The sequence below is a fragment of the Lytechinus variegatus genome, chromosome 1 (assembly GCF_018143015.1).
Source record: "Lytechinus variegatus isolate NC3 chromosome 1, Lvar_3.0, whole genome shotgun sequence".
In the NCBI taxonomy this organism is placed as follows: Eukaryota; Metazoa; Echinodermata; class Echinoidea; order Temnopleuroida; family Toxopneustidae; genus Lytechinus; species Lytechinus variegatus.
Window position 1 is genome coordinate 23044714 of NC_054740.1, and position 22637 is coordinate 23067350.

At 36.0% G+C, this 22637-nt stretch overlaps 1 long non-coding RNA gene across 1 annotated transcript; it reads right to left on the reverse strand.

Annotated features, from left to right (window-relative positions):
- Positions 1-402: 402 nt before the first annotated feature.
- Positions 403-22024, reverse strand: LOC121409481. The gene is made up of 6 exons (XR_005969166.1): positions 21914-22024; positions 10211-10332; positions 9377-9526; positions 8848-9169; positions 3785-3924; positions 403-1270 (listed from the first exon to the last, which is right to left on the reverse strand). It is a non-coding gene; the product is annotated as an uncharacterized LOC121409481 (long non-coding RNA).
- Between the last annotated feature and the right edge of the window lie 613 nt (positions 22025-22637).

Sequence of the window (22637 nt, forward strand, 5' to 3'; positions counted from 1 at the left end):
AGAAACCACATACGTGTACAGTGAGAGGAAGTATAAGATTCATTCCCTCACATTTAACTAAACATAGCTTGATTCCCCAAACAGCGGTATACTACTTACAAGTTTTGGAATAACACCATAGGGTATGTTGCATTTGCATTGTTCAAAAATTTGCTCTATGATTGTGTAGTTTACCTATTTTTAATTGATGTTAAATCTGACATTCTGCCCATAATATGCATAACAAAATGTCCAAAAACATACTAGACATTGCGGATTCGGTCTAAAAATATGCGAAACTTATTATAAGATATTCCACTGAGACACCAACCACCACACCCCATCCCCCCCCCCCCCCCGACTAGTTCTACGACAAGTAGACCCAGGGTAAAAAACCAGAGATAAAACTCAATTAGGGAAAAACTCTGGAAAACCTTTGGATCCACTTTTGCAGAATAGTCAGACCAACCCCAACCCCCCCCCTCGACTAGTTCTCTGACGTACATGTACATCCAGGATGAAAAAACAAAACTTGATAGGGAAATTCTGGAAAAACCCTTAGAACCACTTTTGCAAAATATTTAGCATAATGTAAACACAAATACAAACTTAGATAGGTTGTGAAATATTGACTCCACAGGTATCTCCTCCTAACATGATCCCTAAACTATCAGCATAGAAATGATAGCTTGGACCTGCTCCTTATAGACCCACACAAAAGTCACCATAAATACATATCCTAATGGGTTCTTGAGTAGTGAAACCATATGTGAGTCACATATTCGATACTAAAAATGTTATCAACAACTGACACCAAATTTTAACTGACATTTAGTTCACTCATGCTAATGTACACACCCCTCCCCTCCCCCCGATCAACCAAGAGCTAACTATATTCTAGGTATTAATTGGAGTAATAATCTACAAAGCCAAACCCTTAACACCAAACATCATCTACACCGAAACTTGATCTGAAAAAGCTCAGTTAAAACAGGGCTAACACCAGACGTAGTGTAAATAATGACGGACACCAAGAGCATGAATAGTAGGAACATGAAAAACACAAGATGGAGGGGTGTATAAGAAGAGAAGGGTTACACATCCATCCTTATGTTGATCATACTTCACACAAAGACCAAAACTGTTCACACCAGACATTCCATGCAGATGAAGACTTGGAGATTGGTGTCATGTCCTCATCTTTGCTTGACACTACCTCTCTCATTGATGCTTGGAAGATGGTTAAACACCAGATAGGGGGTGGATCCATGTTGTACACTGAGTGACATGACTGAAGGTGTAAAGTGAAGAAAAGAATATCATCCTAAAACAACATTCCTTTTTTAAAACATTATTTTGTACTGTGACACAATGGGAAATATACCAAAATTTGCAATGGGGCAAATATACTACAGGTACATGTAGATGCTTTTCCTTTCTTTTTCCTGACTCGCACACATGCAGCCTTGATAACTATGTGTCAGAAAACTCTTTTCCGACAGGTCATTCATTCTTCTTCCATGTCAGTTTGGAAGAAGATGTGGTTTCTGTTTCCATGTTAGAAATGGGTAGCAAAGATGTGATTGGCCATGTCCCATAAATGTTCCAGAGTTGAGGGAATGAACCACAAGACTGGGTATTGGTTGCAGGAACTATTAAGAATGATTTGTTTCTTGAGCGAAAGTTGTGGGAGGGTGAATATTCTGATATTAACTTTTGAAGATAGACTGGAGCTGATTTCTTCAAACATTGGAAGGTCAGCAAGAGGATCTTAAAATCTAATCCTTCCTGGACCCTGAATAGCATGTGAAGCTCCCCTTAGGAGTGGAGTGACAGACTCATGTGAACGATGATAAGCAATCAGTCTAGCAGTTGAATTTTGTACCCTCTGCAAATTTTGTGCATCAGGAAGACCATATAAAAGACTGTTGCAGTAGTCAATGCGAGACATGGCTAGTGCCTGAACGAGTCTTTGGGTGGTCTTCTTCTTTAACAAGTGGAATGCCTCTGGCCGTCTCACCTGCATCACGCGGTTCAATGTAGCAGCAGTGCTGACTTTGAATACTACTCTAACTCGCACAAGATGTTCAGTGATACATGGTTACTCTTATGTCCACTTTAAATGAACTAGACCAATAAACTTAGAGATATGATGGTTATTCAACAAAAAACCCCAACATGGCCAAAGTTCATTGACCTTACATGACCTTTGACCTTGATCATGTGACCTGAAACTCGAACAGGATGTTCAGTGATACATGATTACTCTTATGTACAAGTTTCATGAATCAGATCCATAAACTTTCAAAGTTATGATGGTAATTCAACAGATACACCCAATTCGGCCAAAGTTCATTGACCTTTGACCTTGGTCATGTGACCTGAAACGTGCACAGGTTGTTCAGTGATACTTGATTACTCTAATGTCCAAGTTTAATGAACTAGACCAATAAACTTTCAAAGTTATGATGGTAATTCAACAGATACCCCCGATTCGGCCAAAGTTCATTGACCCTAAATGACCTTTGACCTTAATCATGAGACCTGAAACTTGCACAAAATTTTGAGTGATGCTTGATTACTATTATGTCCAAGTTTCATGAATCAGATCCATAAACTTTCAAAGTTATGATGGGAATTCAACAGATATCCACAATTCGGCCAAAGTTCATTGACCCTAAATGACCTTTGACCTTGGTCATGTGACGTGAAACTCATGCAGGATGTTCAGTGATACTTGATTAACCTTATGTCCAAGTTTCATGAACTAGGTCCATATATTTTCTAAGTTATGATGACATTTCAAAAACTTAACCACAGGTTAAGATTTCGATGTTGATTCCTCCAACATGGTCTAAGTTCATTGACCCTAAATGACCTTTGACCTTGGTCATGTGACATGAAACTCTAATAGGATGTTCAGTAATACTTGATTAACCTTATGGCCAAGTTTCATGAACTAGGTCCATATACTTTCTAAGTTATGATGTCATTTCAAAAACTTAACCTCAGGTTAAGATTTGATGTTGACGCCGCCGCCGCCGCCGTCGGAAAAGCGGCGCCTATAGTCTCACTTTGCTTCGCAGGTGAGACAAAAAATCAACGGATGCTACCAATTTTATGCAATGCAATGAGCCAGATCTGCATAGATTGTTCACATGAGTCTTCAGAGATTATTATCAAATGTGACCCCTACATGTAGGTTTCAAGCACTTGGAGAACATTCTTCATCAGTAATGTCTAAACAAATATCACCAATTGGATACATATCCATGAACTTTCAAAGTTATGATGGCAATTCAACAATTACCCCAACAAGTCCAAAATTGATTGACCTTAACTGGCCTTTCACCTTGGTCATGTGACCTGAAACTCGCACAGGATATTCAGTGATACTATATTATTAAATTATGTCCAACTTTTATAAAATAGCTCCATAAATTTTCAAAGTTACGATGGAAATTCAACAAATACCCCCAACATCGCCAAAGTTCATTGACCCTAATTGACCTTTTACCTAGTTCATGTGAGCTGAAATTCAGGCAGGATGTTCAGTAATACTTGAATACCCTTATGTCCAAGTTTCATGAACTAGGTCCATATACTTTCTAAGTTACAATGACCTTTTAAAAACTGAACCTTAGGCTTAAGATTTCAATGTTGACGCCGCCGCTGCTGCCGCCATCAGAAAAGCAGCACCTATAGTCTCACCCTGCTATGCAGGCAAGACAAAAAAGGAACCTTAGTTTTATTATCATATGAAAATGATAACCTAACAATCATTATATGGGGAAAATATACTTACGTTCAACCAGTGCTTCCACAGCCTTCAAAGTCTCTTTAGCCTCTGTTGAAAACATCGTCTATCCTCTATGTTTGGCAAGATGTCAAGGAGGTCAAAATCTGTTCATCCCTCTTCTAGCATTCTCCCTCTTTTTATAATAGCTACAGCAAAAAAAGACAAATGAAATGTTAAGACACTAATTGAGTCAGATGCATAAAAAGTAGCAATTGCTGGCAAGCAATTGCTTCAATCACAAGCAATAGCTAGCCAAGCAAAAAATTGTGCTTCAGCAATTTGCTTTATTTCATATGCATAACCCCTTGCTAGTGCTTGAACCCTTTTCTTGCCTTCAGAAAGCAATTGCTAGTGGTTTGAACAATGGAGATGCCACGCTGGTGCGAACACGCTCACAGAAAAGGCAGGACTCGAACACAAAGGTGTGGCAGTGAATCCTGATAAATTTATGTATGTGGCATTTGGTTTGCACTCTATATTTTAAAACAAATACATGTACATGTAGGTTACGGTACATATTGGGGTTCTCTCTAAAAAGCATAAACATGATTAAAAAACGTGAATACCCTGATCAAGCAAACGCTTAAGCTGCTCTGACAGAGCTTGAAAAAACCCCAAGCAAGTGCTTAAACGCACAAGTGAAATGCTCGCTTTATGGATATGCTTTTTAGAGTTAACTTAACCAACATGGAAATTCTAGACGTCTATAGCGAAGCATTTGCTCGCTCATTTTTATGCATAGAGAATTAATCAAAAGCCTAGCAAAAACAATTGCTACTTTTTATGTATCTGACCCAATGTCTCTTTAAATGCTGCCATCAGAATTGCACATGTGTAATTGATACACAATTGACTGATATTATTATTAAGGTCATTTTTAAAGTATACAATCATTCTGAATAAAATGTATTTGTTAAAATAGAGAACTAATGTTGCAGAGCAATGTAACCTATCAATGGCAAAAAGGTTCTTGATATCCCAATATAATATTGCTTGTCCAAGCCTTGTAAATGTACTATGTACTTAATAATTTGTAGAAATAATCCCTATAGCAGTGTGTCATAAAGCTGAACTGAAATATTTGTGCAACATCATGGCAGAGTGACAGTATAAGTTAACAAGGGAAAATGACGACGATTGTTTACACTGGAACAGTAGTGAAAAGCAAGATGGTGGGTCAGATGCATAAAAAGTAGAAATTGCTGGAAAGCAATTGCTCCAAGCACAAGCAAAAGGTTGGCTTTATGCATATGCTTTTTAGCAATAGCTTAATCGTCAAGCAAATGCTAGCAGGCAGTTACCAATTGCTTGAGCTTACTAGCACAAGCATTTGCTTACTCATTTTCATGCATACGGAATCAGTAAAAGCCAGGCAAAAGCCTAGGAAAAGCTCATTACCATTCTTTCTTTTTGTAATACACTTTTTGAAAATTATTTTCATTTGTTTCCCCCTTTTATGCATGGTTCTAATTTTGCAGCGTTATTTTCTATGATTTCCTCCTGCTATAATATGCTGCAAAAGAGAAAACAAAATAAACTGGATTTGGGGCCTGCATAATCTAGGTTTTAGGATTCACAGAGGAATAAAGGAAAAATCATTGTTTTGTACATCTATCTGTGTTGTTATGCATTATTTATTTACTTTACCATTATGAGTGTGTATCTATACGAAGATTAAAAAAAAGTCCACACCTGGGAACAATACAATTCATTTATTCTCTTTCAATGCAAATGTTTCATATTTACAATGATAGAACAATTTATATTTTTCCCCAAATAAATTAGCCAAGTAAAATTACAGCAAACAAGGGTTTACATACAAGATGTACAAAGTAAATTAGTGGCTGCAGAATTAATATTTCAGAAGTTTCTTTTATTCATTTGTAATGTTTTTCTTTATATTTTTCAGGCCACCATGAAACTTTGAAATATCGGGCCACCAAAAAAATCATTTGAAGGTTTTGGAAGCCCTAATGGGCCACCACCAAAAAAAGTTACTGTGGAGCCTTGGTTCCACCGATGATTGATAAAACCACCTTTGTGAATTCAAGCCGTTATATCTATAATCCCTGTAGTGTAGTCGCAATGCTCTGGAATCTCAAAATCACTTTTTCAAATGCATATTTGCAATAGATTTTAAAGTTTGTAGACCTTCTCTCTCAATCTCTTATTATAATTGCAAATGGGAAAACAGAGAAAAAGAGTAAAAGGAATGTTCATCTTGAAGAAAAGTTTGGTGTAAAAATAGAAGAATGAATAATATACAAATTGCAAATAAGAATATTCGCTATTTGTGTTGTACAACACCTCGGAATTTAGCGAAAATATGAAAAAACAAGAGTTTATCCCTGTAGTAATCTATGAAAAAAAGAGAGCAAAAATACTGAAAGCAAAAAGCAAAATCCCACAAGCGCACATGACCTTGGGCAGCATTGCGCATTTAGCCAGCAGGCTTATACGTGCATTGCACCTTCATTTTTACTGAGCGCAATAAATGAAATCATATTGTGACGTCACTTCCTATAAAAGCCGTACAACTGTACATTTTGGATGGTACGTCTTTGTGCAACGGTACGAATGTTTGACATTCAGCCTCCCATTTGCTCACGTAAAGTAGGCGTTGTACAATAACAAATATTGGTGAATGATTTTTTACCATATAATGTGAAGGAAAGCTGCTTGAATATAACATCAGAAATCAAATAGTCTGAATTATAATAATTTTTCATTCTTTGATGGATTTTTCTCAACCCTTCAGCAGCATTTCACTATCATCTTTTCTGGTATTTTAACAATAAACTTTTTTCGGGGCCTTCTTCCCTTTTAACTTGCCAATTTGAAGACTGAAAAATGATCAAATGGGGTTTATAATGAATCACTGTAGGAGAGGTGGAATGAATGACTTACCATTTCTCTGAACTCTGAAACTAATCTTCAAGGAAACACCCTCTTCACAAACATCCTCAATTCATTCTCTGCAACATCCTCGCTGCATCACCACCACTTCTGATCCCTGGCAGATAGTAACAAGAATGTTATTATTATCATTATTATACTTGTCATTTATTCTGTAAAGTATAGAAGTTAACAAATGGATTGCAGTAGTACTAAAAAGTAAGTGAACCCCACCCTCCCCAAAAATGAACACATTAAGGGTGTGTTTATGCTTCCATTGCGAGGACCGAATCAAGGTTTTCAAACGTCGATTCAAAACGCCGATCATAAACGTGGTTCTGGGTGTGCTGTTTTTGCTTAACTTTTCAAAGGCGAAATCACGATCTCCAGCTGGCTTCGCATCGCAATTTCAGGAAAGCGAGGTCAAATTGGACGCGCCTTTTTTCGAAAGTTTTTTTTCTGAGCGTTGTTATTACGTGGAGATAACATGGAGCAATGCGGCTGTATTTGCCCGCGGATTTTCATCTCACCGGAAGCATGTACCAAATGACGTCATTTAAACACGTTTACGATCGTGGTTCTGTTTTTATACTTCCCCAGAAAGCCTGATTCTGGTCAAACGACGTTTACAACGATCTGGGTTTTGAAACAGCGTTTAAATGAAAGTGAGCATGGACGCAACCGTGTTTTGGACTAATCACGTTTGGAAATGCTGATTCTGGCCTGAAAAGTGGAAGCATAAACACGGCCTTAGAAGTGTTCAAGTTCTACCACGTTTAAGATCTTGAATTGGGAAGTCACGTGATATGATTACATTCAATATAGCTTGTTTCTTTGGGCTGTTAAAATTTTGTGATTCATTTACACGTTTCCAACATACATCATTTTGATCCCGCTCAAATAATCAAATATTCATTCCCAAACATAGAAAAATAATCTTCCAACACAATATTCGTTATACTGGCCCCAAAATATGGAACGAAATTCCGGATTACATAAAAAAATCTTGGTCAACAACCAGCTTTAAGTATTAAATGAAAAAATTCTGTCGTGATATATATAAATATTTTCCATCTTACGTCTCCTTTTGACTTTAAACATGATAACTTAAACCATGGACAAAATGTTGTTGCGGCATTTATATTTTGCCCCCACTGATATTTTGTTGAGCATTCTATTTTATTTAGTAATTCATGCCCGCCTCCCGCTCACGTCTCCCTCTCTTGTTCCCTTTCCTTTTCTTTCCTCTGTCCTCCTTTGTATTGTTTATGGTATTGTATTTTTGTCTACAGGTGTATCCCGCCACAAGCCTAAGCTTCTAGGGTATATGCCTTCTTCCTTAAACCCAATATGTACATATATATATTTTTTTATAACATATTGATTTATGAATTTATGTTTACGAAAAATGTAATGAAATGGAAGAAAATAAATGTTTTTTTTAATTGAATTGAATTAAAGCTAAATGATAGTAGTTGCAGTAAAACACTAATTTCGTGAGAAAGTCTGTAAGACCAAGGTTAAGTATGACTATATCATCGTGGATCCAGACTGATTAACAGTGCCTAAGTTGCTCCTATGTAACACAGACAACAGATGCAATATTTTTACATTTACAATGTTCGCTTACGGGTCATTCCAACTGGATTCACCCAGTAGTTGCACCCGACCCTCTCAGTTTTTGTTGTAATTTAGTACATATGAAATTCCCCATGGCCAAGCACAAAACAAAAGAAAATTAGTACAATCGGTCCATCGGTTCTTGCGCTACAGCCCACCCTTTTCTCTCAAACTCAAGGTCAAAGTAAAGGTTAAACCTTATAAATTATACATTATTTGATGCACGTTTTGGAGTCCTCTCTGAATTTCCTTGTATTGGTACCAGTTTCATGAAAATTGGTCAACAAGTTTCGACACAATAGCCATTGAAAGTTGAAGGTCACGCCCATTTTTGTCAAAACAAGGAGAAAAATAGTCTAATCGGTCCATGGGTTCTCACGCTATGGCCCGCCATACATGTAGCACGAGAACCCATGGACTGATTAGACTATTTTTTGTTTGTTTGTGCTTGGCCCATGGGGAATTTTATGAGTACAAATTTTCAACAAATTCTGAAAGGGTAGGGTGCAAAATTGCATATTCATTGGGTAAATTGGCATGGAATGTTCGCTTACCTTGACTTGTTCTGATCGATCTGGTTGCGTCCGAGCTTAGCAGGTGAGTTGCGCTGATGATACGGGGCCCGTTTCATATAGACTAACAACTATCGTAACTTTGCCATTATTGTAACTTCCATGGAAATCTCGATTGTGATTGGCTGTCGAGCCTTCACATCATGGTAGTTGCCATAATGGCAATGTTACTTGTAACTCTTTATGAAACAGGCCCCTGATCTGATGTCTGGAGCTGCTGCCATCAAGTCGTCGGGGTGATGGGCTGATGAAATTGGTACTGGTGGTCGGGGCTTCATAGCAGTTCAAATCTGAGGGCGTCAGGCTGAACTGAACAAAATACATACATAGATTAATTATGAAATGGCCCAAGTTGATTGTTATTTGCATTTCCATTTTTTTGTCAATTTTAGATGAAATAAAATATGAAATTGTGAGGAAGTTCTTTTAATAGGCTGATCTTGAGCCGAATATGAAGTAATAGTGGCCCAACAATTTCTTTGCCAATGAGAAAACATAATTTTTTGCTCACCTTGTTCTGATTTGTTCTAAGTTATGACGAGCTTGATTTCTTGATTGTATGTTAGTCCTATGTCGCTGGTGAGCTATTAAGCTGATCTAACAGTTACTGCAGTAGACATGGGTGATGGGGTGTCATAGATAAAAAATCTGGAACGTAGGCCTGAATTTATAAAAGTAAAATAAATTCATGAATAAATGGTAAAAATTAAGAAGTAATTCATAATGTACACTGCACTCACATTCATGCCCCAATATGAAGACAGAATGAAGCATGAAATGAGGTTTTATAAATCTATGAAAATGTTCTTACAGTGATCTGACAATGTCATGAACTCATAAATGAATAGCTGCTGCAATAATCTATTGGTCAATCAGAATATATGCACTTACAAGTTAAAGAGAAATACCATTAGTTGCAGTAACACTGATTTAATGAGAAAGTTGAGGATCTAGATCTGGAACAGTCACATAAACTGAATTTTGTGAAATCTTGAAATCTACGCTAAAAATTATTCACACTGAAAATCACCAACACAGAGCATGTGGGACAGTGTATTATTATTGCTTTGAATGTCATGCCTGACGCTTGACCCGAATCCTGTGCTTATTTGCTAATTTCTCAGCAATTACACAATTTCTTACAGAACCCTTTGGCACATATTCTTTATTTATACAAACAGACACTTTGGTGGTCATTTCATTGGATTCTGTATGAACTCATTTTGATATCGTTACCAAAACTGGCATTTACCTTTAAAGAATAGATCATTAGAAATATTTCATTATGCTTCTTTCTTTCTTTTTTTTGGGGGGGTGGGTTCCTTTCCGTGATATTTTTACTCACCTTTTTCTGATCTGGTCAACACCAACCAACTTGATTGTTGGTAAGGCCAGGGTCTGAGCTGATCCAACAAGCTATCTCAGTTGCAGTAAGGGGATTTCACTCAAAAGCTGTATAGCATGGGCCTGCACGAATTAAGCAAAAATGAATTGAAAATATAAAGATATAACCGATTTTGACTTGTAGTATTCCCAGTCTGCTCAATGTTGAGCAAAATTTTATCTCTACCTAATGACATACTGACAGTAATGTCATGAAAGCATGTTTGGTTGCAATTTCTCCTCAGAAAACCGGTACTTATAGAGATCGGATATTATAATTTTCTTGTCCTTTTTTGTGAGGGGTTGTATTTTCTACTAATCATGTTTTACTCAACTTTTCCTGATCTGTTGAAATTGACACAAAATAGAGATTTCTTGATATGTTCAAGGATGAGCTGAGCGGGTAACATGTAGGTGCCAGTCAGCAAAGCCAAGGGGCAGTGAGGCATACATGTACATTAAAGCTCGGCATGGCTGATCTCCATCATACTTGTCCAATTTACTAAATGATTATAACCCAACTTGTAACCTTCGATCAAGCAAACAAGTACATGTACTTCTTCAAATTCCCAAAACCCACACAAGCTTTTATGGTAGCAGATCATTTGCTGTAGCTGGACCAACCCTTTGGAACAAATTACCCCTTCATATCAGACAGGCATCCACTTATTCAACTATCAAGTCTTTACTCAAAACCCATCTTTTCCGAAACTCAGAACTTGTTGTAGTATAGGTAATTACTTTATAGGTAATAATTGTAAGTTTGAATATTAATTTATTCTGTAATTCACAAGTCTATTTTCTTTGTTTGCAGATGTGCATTTTGTATCCTTTATTGTAAAGCACGTAGGGAAACTTTCAATTTATAATGCGCTATATAAGAGAAGTATTATTAATATTTTCCCAAACTCTTAGAATATTTCTGGTATTTTCTGAACCATCCAATTATAATATAAATATCTATGCTGTTTGACCTGCGACCAATCGAAATGCAATGTTTTGAAATCGGCCATGAATAAAACGTGTGACTGTGAGGAATTTGATACTGGCCCAAAATCACCAATTCCAATGATTACCGGAGGATGGACACAGAGTGAAATAAGGGTGAACAGTATTAAAGAAATCACTCTATTTTTCTTTTTCGTTTTTTTTTTCTCTTTAAATTTTTACAATAAACCAATTTTTGATCCCACCTTTGTCACTCGGAATATCCGATTGAGTTCACCGTCCCGTAGTTCGGGTAGGTGGAGCGTAGTTTAGCGGTAGTGAAGTGGAGTGGAGCCTGTACACAGGTCACATCACAGAACACAATTTAAACAAGTGGAATGCCTCTGGCGGTCTCCCCTGCATCACGCAATTCAATATAGCAGCAGTATACAACTCGCACAAGATGTTCAATGATACTTGGTTACTATTATTTCCAGGTTTTATGAACTAGACCAATACACTTACAGAGATATGATGGCAATTAAACAAATACTCCCAACGTGGCCAAAGTTCATTGACCTTACATGACCTTTGACCTTGATCATGTGACCTGAAACTCGCACAGGATGTTCAGTGATACTGGATTACTCTTATGTCCAAGTTTCATGAGTCAGATCCATAAACTTTCAAAGTTATGATGGTAATTCAACAGATACCCCCAATACGGCCAAAGTTCATTGACCTTTGACCTTGGTCATGTGACCTACATGTAAATGCGCACAAGATGTTCAGTAATACTGGTTTACTGTTATGTTCAAAGTTTTATGAACTAGACAACATACTTTTAAAGTTATGATGGTAATTCTACAAATACCCCCAATTTGGCCAAAGTTCATTGACCCTATATGACCTTTGACCTTGATCATGTGACCTGAAATTTGCACAGGATGTTCAGTAATACTTGATTACTATTTTGTCCAAGTTTCGTGAATCAGATAAGATAAGATATTTATTCGTCTTTCTGTCTGCACATACATACATTTATCTTACAAGTGTGGTTTCACATTCTACAAATGAAAATCAATGAACCATAAATCATTGTTACAGTAGAGGAAAAAAAAAGAAAACACAGCAAATAACTAATTACGTATTGAGAGAAAGACAAGGAGAACCCCTGAAAAAGCAAGGCTTGTAAGGCTAGGGTCTCCTTTGTTTCAAGTACATGACTAAATAGTATTCAGTGTGTACATGTAATATCCTTAAAAATACAAGAGAAACAAAACAACTAAAAAAAGCAACAACAATAAAACACACAAAAAAGAAAAACTAAAACTAATCAAAGACAAAAACACACTAAAAAATAGAATACATTGCTTGAATGTATAATTATGAAGTCTAATAAACTAACAACAATATGATATAATTAAGGTATATATGATGGAACAAGGAATAAGTATGGATAACATGGCATGAAAAAAAGAGGAAGATCGTATGTAAAATAGTAAAGTAAAAAACAAAACATGACAAAGGTAAAAAAAAACAAAAAAAAAAACATGGGCTGACCCTCTGCAGAAGAATCCAGTTAGACAAGATACAAAATATATAAATATTGATTATATCATCACATTCTCCAGTCTTATATACAGTTTTTTTATAGGCTCCAAAATTAAAAAATAACATAGTAGGGGAAGGCGGGGTAAGTTGTGACACTTTTTGCATTTTGCATGTTAGAATTGATATGACTAGTACTATTGTAGAAATAAGTACCTTACCTTTAAATTTGATTCTTGGGAAATGTTTTTCACCTACATATAACTTTCTACCCCCACACTGAAAGTCATCGTGACCTTTGAAAAAACCGATGTCAAATGGCTCAACTTGCCCCATATATGGGGTAAGTTGTGCCACCGTCTGGGGTAAGTTGAGCCACAAAAACTACGTACAAAATGTATGGGGGGAGAACCAGCATGTCAATTTTTTGTTTAAAGTCTTTTCACTTGCTAATTCTCTATGCTAACACCCTTTAAAAGAAAAAGAGCAGTCATGTAAATTTGCTCCTTTCAGGCTGCATTTCAATCAATTTTTATGGTTTGTTTGTTTTTTAAGATACATTACCATAAGAATTACCATGGCTCAACTTGCCCCATGCTGTTTGGCTCAACTTACCCCAGTCCAAACTTCGTGCGATAATTTTGTATCCACACATTTATTATGCATCCATCATATAAAAGACTATAACAAGAATGAAGATCCATACCTGGACTAACAATGTTGTTATCATGTCTTTACTATATTTAAAGACGTGTGTGTGTATAAAGCACTTATCTATTTCACACTCTTTTTTACTTTTTTGGCTGAAATTCATACTTTTCCCTCTAAAAAACTACTTTTTGTTTCAAAGTTGAAAACAATGTGGTAGGGTTAGGGGTTATGCTATGGGTCATCAATACATGACACCACCACAATGTCTGACTCATTCATTATTGGCCTGGGGCTGGTGGCTCAACTTGCCCCTATGCTCAACTTACCCCGCCTTCCCCTATATAAAATCATATCTTAACCTAAAGCAACTCACAAATAACAATTAAGAAGATAACCTTTAAGTACACGCTGAAAAGTATAAATGCTTACAGATTTTTTAATATTTGAATTGAGAGAGTTCCAGAACCTGGGTCCTGTATTTACAACTGTCCTAAAAGCAAAACTTGTATGTAACTTTGGTAAGTGGAATGCAGAAGCATTTCGTGTATAATACTTATGTATGTCACTATTTTTCATGAACATTGCGACCAGAGCTGGTGGCATGATGCCTGCATTGTATGCATACATTAGAGTACCAAGTTGAAAATCATAGATATCTTGTAATTTAAGAATTCTATGCTCATAAAAAAGTGGGGTAGTATGCGAGCGATAGTTAACATTACAAACAATTCTTAAAGCTCTTTTCTGAATCAAGTACACCCTTTCTAGATTGGTTTTAAGAGAATTACCCCATGCAAGAACACCGTAATTGAGATAAGGGAGAATTAGTGTTGAATACATCATACAAAGAATATCAGTAGAGAAAAAGGATTTCAATTTGTATATTACACCACAATTTTTTGATAATGTCTTACATAGATGATTTATATGGGTTTTCCAAATCAGTTTTTCATCTATATGCAACCCCAGAAATTTGGTAGTCTTTTCTCTATCTATTAACACATCATTAAATATAACATCACCTGGAACTTCTCTAATCCTGTTGCTAAAAAGCATGTAATTTGTTTTCTGCAAATTTAGAGATAATTTATTTGCTTGAATCCACAAAGTGACTTTCCTCAGTTCACTATTAACTGTTTTTAAAAGGGTCTCAGGATTTCTGTGGGAATAATACAAACTTGAATCATCTGCAAATAAAATGAATGATAAAATATCTGAGGAATAGTGAAAATCATTAATATACACAATAAATAATAACGGACCAAGGAGGGATCCCTGGGGAACACCACAAGTGACATTCTGTAAACCTGACTCAGCATCCTTTATCGAGACAAATTGTTTCCTGTCAGCTAAGTAACTCTTGAACCAGTCCAATGCTGTACCCCTGATACCATAATGTGATAACTTGCCAATCAAAATATCATGATCTACTGTGTCAAAAGCTTTCGAATAATCCAGAAATACACCAATTGTATGCATCTTTTTGTCTATGGATTGTGATACTTTATCAATAAAATGTAGCAAGGCATGGGTGGTGGTATGTTTCTCACGAAAGCGAAACTGAAATTTAGAAAATATATTACTCTTGTTGAAAAATTTCAGAGTTCTAACATAGATCACTTTCTCAAGAATCTTTGAGAATGCAGTCAATAGAGAAATAGGTCTGTAATTATTCAGATATTGAGGGTCCCCTTTCTTAAAATAGGTACGACCTTCGCAATTTTCATGTCAGTAGGAACTTCCCCACATGACATTGATAGATTAAAGACATGAAGTAGGGGTTGAATAATACCTAAGATAATTTCTTTAATTAAGCTGTTAGTAACCCCATCATAACCGGGACTTTTCCCGTTTTTAAGAGATTTCACAATGGTAAGCAGTTCTTCCCGAACTACTGGTAAGAAAAATAAACTTTTACTATTTCGCTCTTTCATAAAATCTCTGTAAGTCTGCTGAGAAAGTAGCACTGCCCGTGAAAGTTTTGGACCAATGCTGCAAAAGTAATCATTAAAGTTGTCTGCTATAATATTCCTTTCTTCCACCACATGACCGTTAATTTCAATACTCTTTACATGTGATATCTTTTCCTTTGACTTGAATACTTTCTTAATCACTTTCCAAGTTCCCTTGATATTGTTTCTTGTTGCTTGAAATTGAGTGCAATAATATGATTTCTTTGCAGTACGAAGAACTGAAGTAAGCGTATTTTTATAATTTACATAACGTTTACGTGAAGATTCAGTACCACGCACTTTATACGAATAATACAGCTTGTTTTTCTTGTTAATGGATCACAACAAAGAAGCACTAACCCATGGCATAATAGGAACAGTTTTACGATTTCTTCTACTTTGCTTTACAACTGGTACATTTTTATTATACAGAGACATGAATTTTTGTAAGAACCTTTTAAACGATATGTTCACATCATTTTCTTTAAGAACTTCACTCCAGTCAGTTTCCATTAATGCTGCTCTCAGCTTTGCGATATTAGCGGAAGTGTTTTTCCGAATTGATTTGGATTCTTGTCTACAGCCTCTATCCAAGTTTAGACGAGCGAAGATTGGGAAATGATCTGAAATATCTGATACAATGATCCCTGAGGATGGAAAAGGTTGTCTATTACAGAAAATGTTATCTATGAGCGTAGATGAAGCTTCAGTTACCCTTGTTGGTTTAATAATTAATGGCATTAAGGAAAAAGACAGCATCATATTAAGAAATGCATCATAATGATAATTTTCATCACACTGAAGCAGGTTTATATTATAGTCACCCATTATGAAAATTGTTTTGTTTACGAAAAGTGGGTTTGAAAGAATACTATGCATTTCGTTCACAAAACTCTCTAAGTTACTCCGAGGAGGTCTATACACAACTCCAAATAAAACATTTCTTTTTCCTGGAATGATGCACTCTGCAAATATTGATTCCATATGCTCAGCCATCATATTTAGCTCATCCCTTAATTGAAAGTCCACCGAATCTGGAATATATAAAGCGACTCCACCTCCTTTTTTAGCATATCTATGATTAGACACAAGATTATGACCAGGAATACGATAAAGATTTGAGTCTTTCTCACTCGAGAACCACGTCTCAGTGACTCCAATCACTGTTTTACTATCTTCAAATTTGTCAATTAGTGTACTAAATGCATCAAAGTTCCGAGGCATGCTTCTCATATTTAAATGCAAGACAGTAGCAATTTCAAGATTGTCTTGAAAACTATTAATAAACTGATTTTCTGAATAGTATTGACAGTTAATTGCAGAAGCATGTCCTAAATCATCAGTATCACTAAGCTCTAGTATTCTTGAATTATTTTCTAAGGAGCTACAAATGGCTTCTTCTATACTAATCATTTGGATGTTGAGTATACAATTTCAAGTGAAATCTAACTGTTTGCGCCATAAAGAACATGTCAGCATGAAAAGGAAGATTGTCAAGATGCGCACATAATATATAAGAGAAAAACATACAATAATGTATATAAAATAAAATGAACATATTATATAAATTACAAAAGCAAATGAAAAAAAAAAGATGATTAGAGATTGTAATAGAAATAACAATGAAAGAAAAAAAAACCACAAAGGAAATTACAAAGAAAAGTTGAATGGAAAAAGAAAAGTAATTTTGGGTTATCATGGGATTTGGCTTGCAAGGAAATAACCTTTTTTCAAAGTGGGCATATAGGTCAGCATGATATCCTACAATAGGCATTAATTATAATTCAAAGCTTCAAAATATCATCATCACATGTAATGAGTTTTTTCGTAAGTCCGCCTCCCGTGTTCTTAATTCCAGCGAAAATTTTTCCATCGTTGCTCCAAGACCGCTCAACTTTCGGTGAGTGACGAACATTGAAAAGTAGCTTCTGTCTTGTGGGAGTCTGATCGTCGTTAACAAAGATTTTTGAACCCTTCAACTTTGATCTGGCTCCCATTATACAAGCTCGGGTGCGGAGGCTGGAAAACTCCACTAGCAGTTGACGAGGAGAACTTCTCCTTGCTCCTTTGTCTACTGGAGGACCCAGTCGATGACATCGGACAAAGTCGGATGAACTCAAGTTGACCCCCATCCTCCTGCCAATGTCAAGGACAGCCTCCTCTGGATCCTCATCTTTCACCTCGGGAACTCCTTGGATCCTGATGTTGCGTGACCTGGATTTTTGCTCCAGGTCATCAATTCTTTGCTCCAAGACTGCCATCTTTTCCACTGATTTCTTTTCTGCCTCCTTATGTAGTTGAATCTCTGACTCCTGGGCCTTTATCCTCCCCTCAAGATCCATGATCCGGCCCTCCTGCATCTCTAGCCGGGTGATGATTGCAGACATTGCCTCTGTAACCGCATCTTTTACAAACTTTTTTAGTTGACTACTTTTCTCGAGCTTGTCGATGACAAGCTGGGCAATGTCGTCAGATTCCCTTTTTGTTGGCATATTAAAAAATATGGGTTTAAAATGAGAAATGGGTGGGAATAATCCAAAAAAAAGCAAATTGTTGAAAAATAATGTGAGTGAAGTCTGCAGCGGAGGAAAAGACCCAAGTGAGAGGACAGGTTTATGTGAACAGCAAGAGCATTGATAGAGTAGTACTCTGTTTGAAGCAAAGACTATGTTTACAGGAATGGAATGTTAACTAATAACTTCTCAAGGACATTTCTCCACATTGATCCACTTTCACTTTCACTAACATTTTTAGCTCCAAGTATCACAAAAAGTCCAAGGTGTGGGACTGTAGTAAGAAGTTCCTTGCAAGACCCATGAGGAACCAAAAAACACATAAAGTTTCTACATTCTGATAGTAGCGTATATCAACACAGATGTCACAAAGATGGCATCTATTAGCTGCACAACATATGAAGTGTGAAGTATGAAGACTTAGACTAGAAAAGAAGATTTTTTGTAGACACTTTACAAGCACATGGCAGAGTTGATCCTAACAATCGACAGACCCCTAACCTTTCAAAATTATGATGGTAATTCAACAGATACCCCCAACTTGGCCACAGTTCATTGACCTTTAACCTTGGTCATGTGACCTAAAATGCGCACAGGATGTTCAGTGATACTTGATTACTGTTATGTCCAAGTTTTATGAACTAGACCAACACACTTTCAAATTTATGATGGTAATTCAACAAATACCCCCAATTTGGCCAAAGTTTATTGACCCTAAATGACCTTTGACCTTGATCGTGTGACCTGAAACTTGCACAAGATGTTCAGTAATACTTGATTACTATTTTGTCCAAGTTTCGTGAATCAGATCCCTAACCTGTCAAAGTTATGATGGTAATTCAACAGATACCCACAACTCGGCCAAAGTTTTTTTACCCTATGACCTTTGAACTTGGTCATGTGACGTGAAACTCATGCAGGATGTTCAGTGATACTTGATCATAGAGATGTATACTAATTACGCTAGAGTGCGGAGTCGCCATAGGCGCGCGTATTTAACGTCTGTGATTGCGCGGAGCGTGGTCGGCCATTGCTCGATAGGTCTAGATTTGCAAAAGTACCCGGATGTACACATAGCTCGAACGTTGTACGCTGTGAAAAAGTAATGCCATCTCCAGCATTAATCTTGAAGAAAAGAACACAACCTCATTACAATCGAAAAATATGATTGACTAATTGCATCTCAATGAACTATTAGAGTGATTACATGGGGATTATGCTATTAATTTGTCATTTTTACCTGATTTCTCGGGATGAAATTCTCCTTAATATAATTTGCATTTACGTGTCCATTCATAGGCCTATCATAGATAACACTAGATAACAATATTTATAATATCACATAAATAGATAGATAAAAATAAAACATACAACATACATTAATAGACAGTTTGACAATTAATTCAAAAGACAGTAAATTAGCCCATCTTCTCTGGATTTCCCTACCTTTAAATGCACATCGTCCCTTACCCTCATTTCCTTCATCCTTTGATTCCATACATGTGCTCTTGACCAATTTTTGTTTATGTTGGATATGATTTTGTAATGTCTATGTAGGTCTACTTATGTAACTTGCTTTGATTTTTTATGAAATATATCATTTTTAATGTCAAAACACTATATAACTTACAAATTATTGTACATTAAAAATTGTATATTTCATAAAAAATCAATAGGCCCTATGTGGTATTTTTATTGGCAAGTAGAATAAAGGGCATGTCATTATTGTTCTTGGTGAGCCTCCCGTTACACCATCAATGTTAAAACTTAATATTGGGTGTACGTGTTGAATTTTTCTCATAGGGAAATATTAAATTCCAAAACCTGCAGGCCTATATGGCACTAAAAATGAAATATTGATTTAAAGTGTTGAGAATGACTTTTTATTGTTCCAACTTTTTGCTTTTTAATTCCCTTCACTTTAATTTAGTTTTTTTTTTAATTCGCTTTTTAGGGGGTACAGTATGTGTAATTAAAATGACATAAGCACCCAAGCAAATTCCCTTTAACATACCGATCAAAAAAGAATACAGGGGGCGCAACCGGACCCCTCCCTGAAGTGAAAGTGAACATTATATATACCGTAATAAATGATTGTGATTTTACCCATCAATTTCAAAGCCGTTCCGTGGCCCCATGGCATATAAAATGATATAGTAATTTTGTTCATCCATGGAAATCTTGTAATGAAACAAAACTGAACTTCAGGTCCATAGAGTATATAGCCAATGAAATCTTGTTCTCTATAATATTTCCTAACATTTTGTACTAAAAATTGATGAAGCTTCGCTTGAATTTTTTTCTAATGACTTTCTAAAATTGATCATCCGGACACACAACCTGTCCGGACACACAACCACTGGGTATATAGGCCGGTGCCAGAGTTTTTTTTTGGGGGGGGGAATCTTTGCCATAAAGTTAATATTCAAGCGACACAGACACAGTTAACTTAATCAACACAGGTTTAAGAAAGGAATATATAGTCGAGATTAAATTAGGATGATCACTCAACAGCGCGCGGACAATTTGTAATATCTTATTCCAAGTATTTGTTAGTGTTTATTGTCAATATAATTGTTTAATATGTTTGGTTTTGGTACTCACAATTTTGCAACCGCTTTTATATGATAAGTTTATTAAGTATGCAATTATCTCTTTCATGTCTGATATTGTTATCAATTTGTTTTTTACATTCAGTTTTAGTAATAATATTATTTGTAGTATAATACAAATTATAATATCCTCCTCCCGTTCCTTTTCTTCCACTATCCTTCTTCTTCTTTTTTCCTCTCTATATTATTCTCCTTGATTTGTTCACATACATGTAATATTGGTCCATTGGGATCATTATATAGGATCACAAACACCAGAGTAAAAACAATTTACTGACGTAGGCTTACTCATTTGAGAGCAAGCCTACGTCAGTAAATGATTTTTACTCTCAAGAAGCCGCCTGGCAGTGGCTAAGTACATGTATAGTCACGTATTGTATTACCGGACACTATCATAACACCGGACGGGCATATTACTGCGTACGAAATCAATTTTGTAACGCAAGGCTTCTGCAGTTCAATTTCACAGATCAATTCAAAGAACAAGATTGCAAAAACAAGGCGAAAAATCAAACCTTTACCTGATTTTTCTCTAAAATTACAGAAAATGCTTAAAATATCATAGTCTTGCATTAACAATTGATTTGATCCAAATTGATCTATTTCCTGATCTCGTCTGCTCCATCAATCAGATCTTCGACGGCTAGTTCTCAAGGTACCCGGTACCCCGGCCATGCGCGAGGTTTACCGTGATAGAGAGCCGTCGACGATCGACAGTGCATCGATAGAACTTGATGACTGAGGGTCACGACATGAACGAGCACTAATACTGGAAATGCCATATCGAACGCGCAATTAAAAAAAATGAAATTAGTTAGCAAACACAAATTTATTGCAAAGATCTGCTCAGAATCGATATAAAATTATAAGAAAGCTAACAAAAACTTAGAATTTCATGAATTTACTCATGTCATGAGATGATATATCATGAACGAATCGCACCAATTCTCATAGTCATACATCATTATATTAATCAAGAATATTTTTACCCGTCCAGATCCAGCACGCATCCGAAATTATAATGTAATTTGTCACACACAAAAATAATCGTTTTTCGCAGAGGGGTATGCGGCAACACGGTGCAAAGAAAACGGTTGGAAAATATAAAATAATTTCATCATATTCACAATTTTCAGAATATTTGGAATAGTTAGTGATAATTTTTCTTGATTGTATTTCTTCTAGTTGTCATTTCAAAGCACTGAAATAAAGGTGTCCGGCAATAGGATACACTGCCATAACAGAGAACAAGGTTTAATATAATATCATAAGACATATTAACCTTGTTGTTGTCCATTTAATGAATGAGTTGGCTCAGCTTCAGCTAAACTTGGATTTGGAAGAGGAAATCGGGAACCGCAGCTCAGCTCAGCTACGTGTGACTGAAAAAGAAAACAGAGGAGTAACTTACACGATTTATGCCACAATTTACTCCTAGTAATAATCTACGTGTACTCACTTCTAAATTACCCTTGTATGAGTTGTATCACAAGAAGGAAAACAACTTTCTAAAGTCTATAGCTATAGGCCTAACTTTTTTTACACATATTCGCTCCATCCATGGCTTGAATCTGGCGCGGCTCTTTAAATCTATGGTATCGCAAATGGACCCTATTTTACTACCGCTTTTTTGCAGCTTGTTTTTAATGAGGATTTTTATGCAATTTTAGACAAAAAAGTCAATAGTTACAACAAACTATTTTATAATCATATTTTTTCATATTGATAGGATGCACAAGAAAAAATATTTCAATACATCATGTTACCAATATCATATTTGTAATAATATCATTATGTGAGAACTAGAAGTGAGATTTTATAAATAGTCAAATATGATTACCGGTATTCGTTAATAAAACCAACATAATATAAGAAGAAGAAGCTTTGTAGCCAATTCCAATCCCGGTCCAAATGATGAAAAATTTATTTCAAATCCACCTTTCTATATTTCCCTCTCTCTCTTCCCAGCCCTTTCTCTTATTTCCCCTCGGATCCTTTTCTAAACTTCCTCTTTAAATTCCCTTCTGGGACTCTCGGTCGGCCCATTTTGTATTCTTTCCCATTTTCCTGATCTCTTTACTTTCAACCTTCTATATCTCTACTCTTTCTCTTCCTCTTTATTTTCTCTTTTCCATCGTTCTTTTCTCTCACCTCTCCTTACCCTTCTTTTCATTCACTGATCT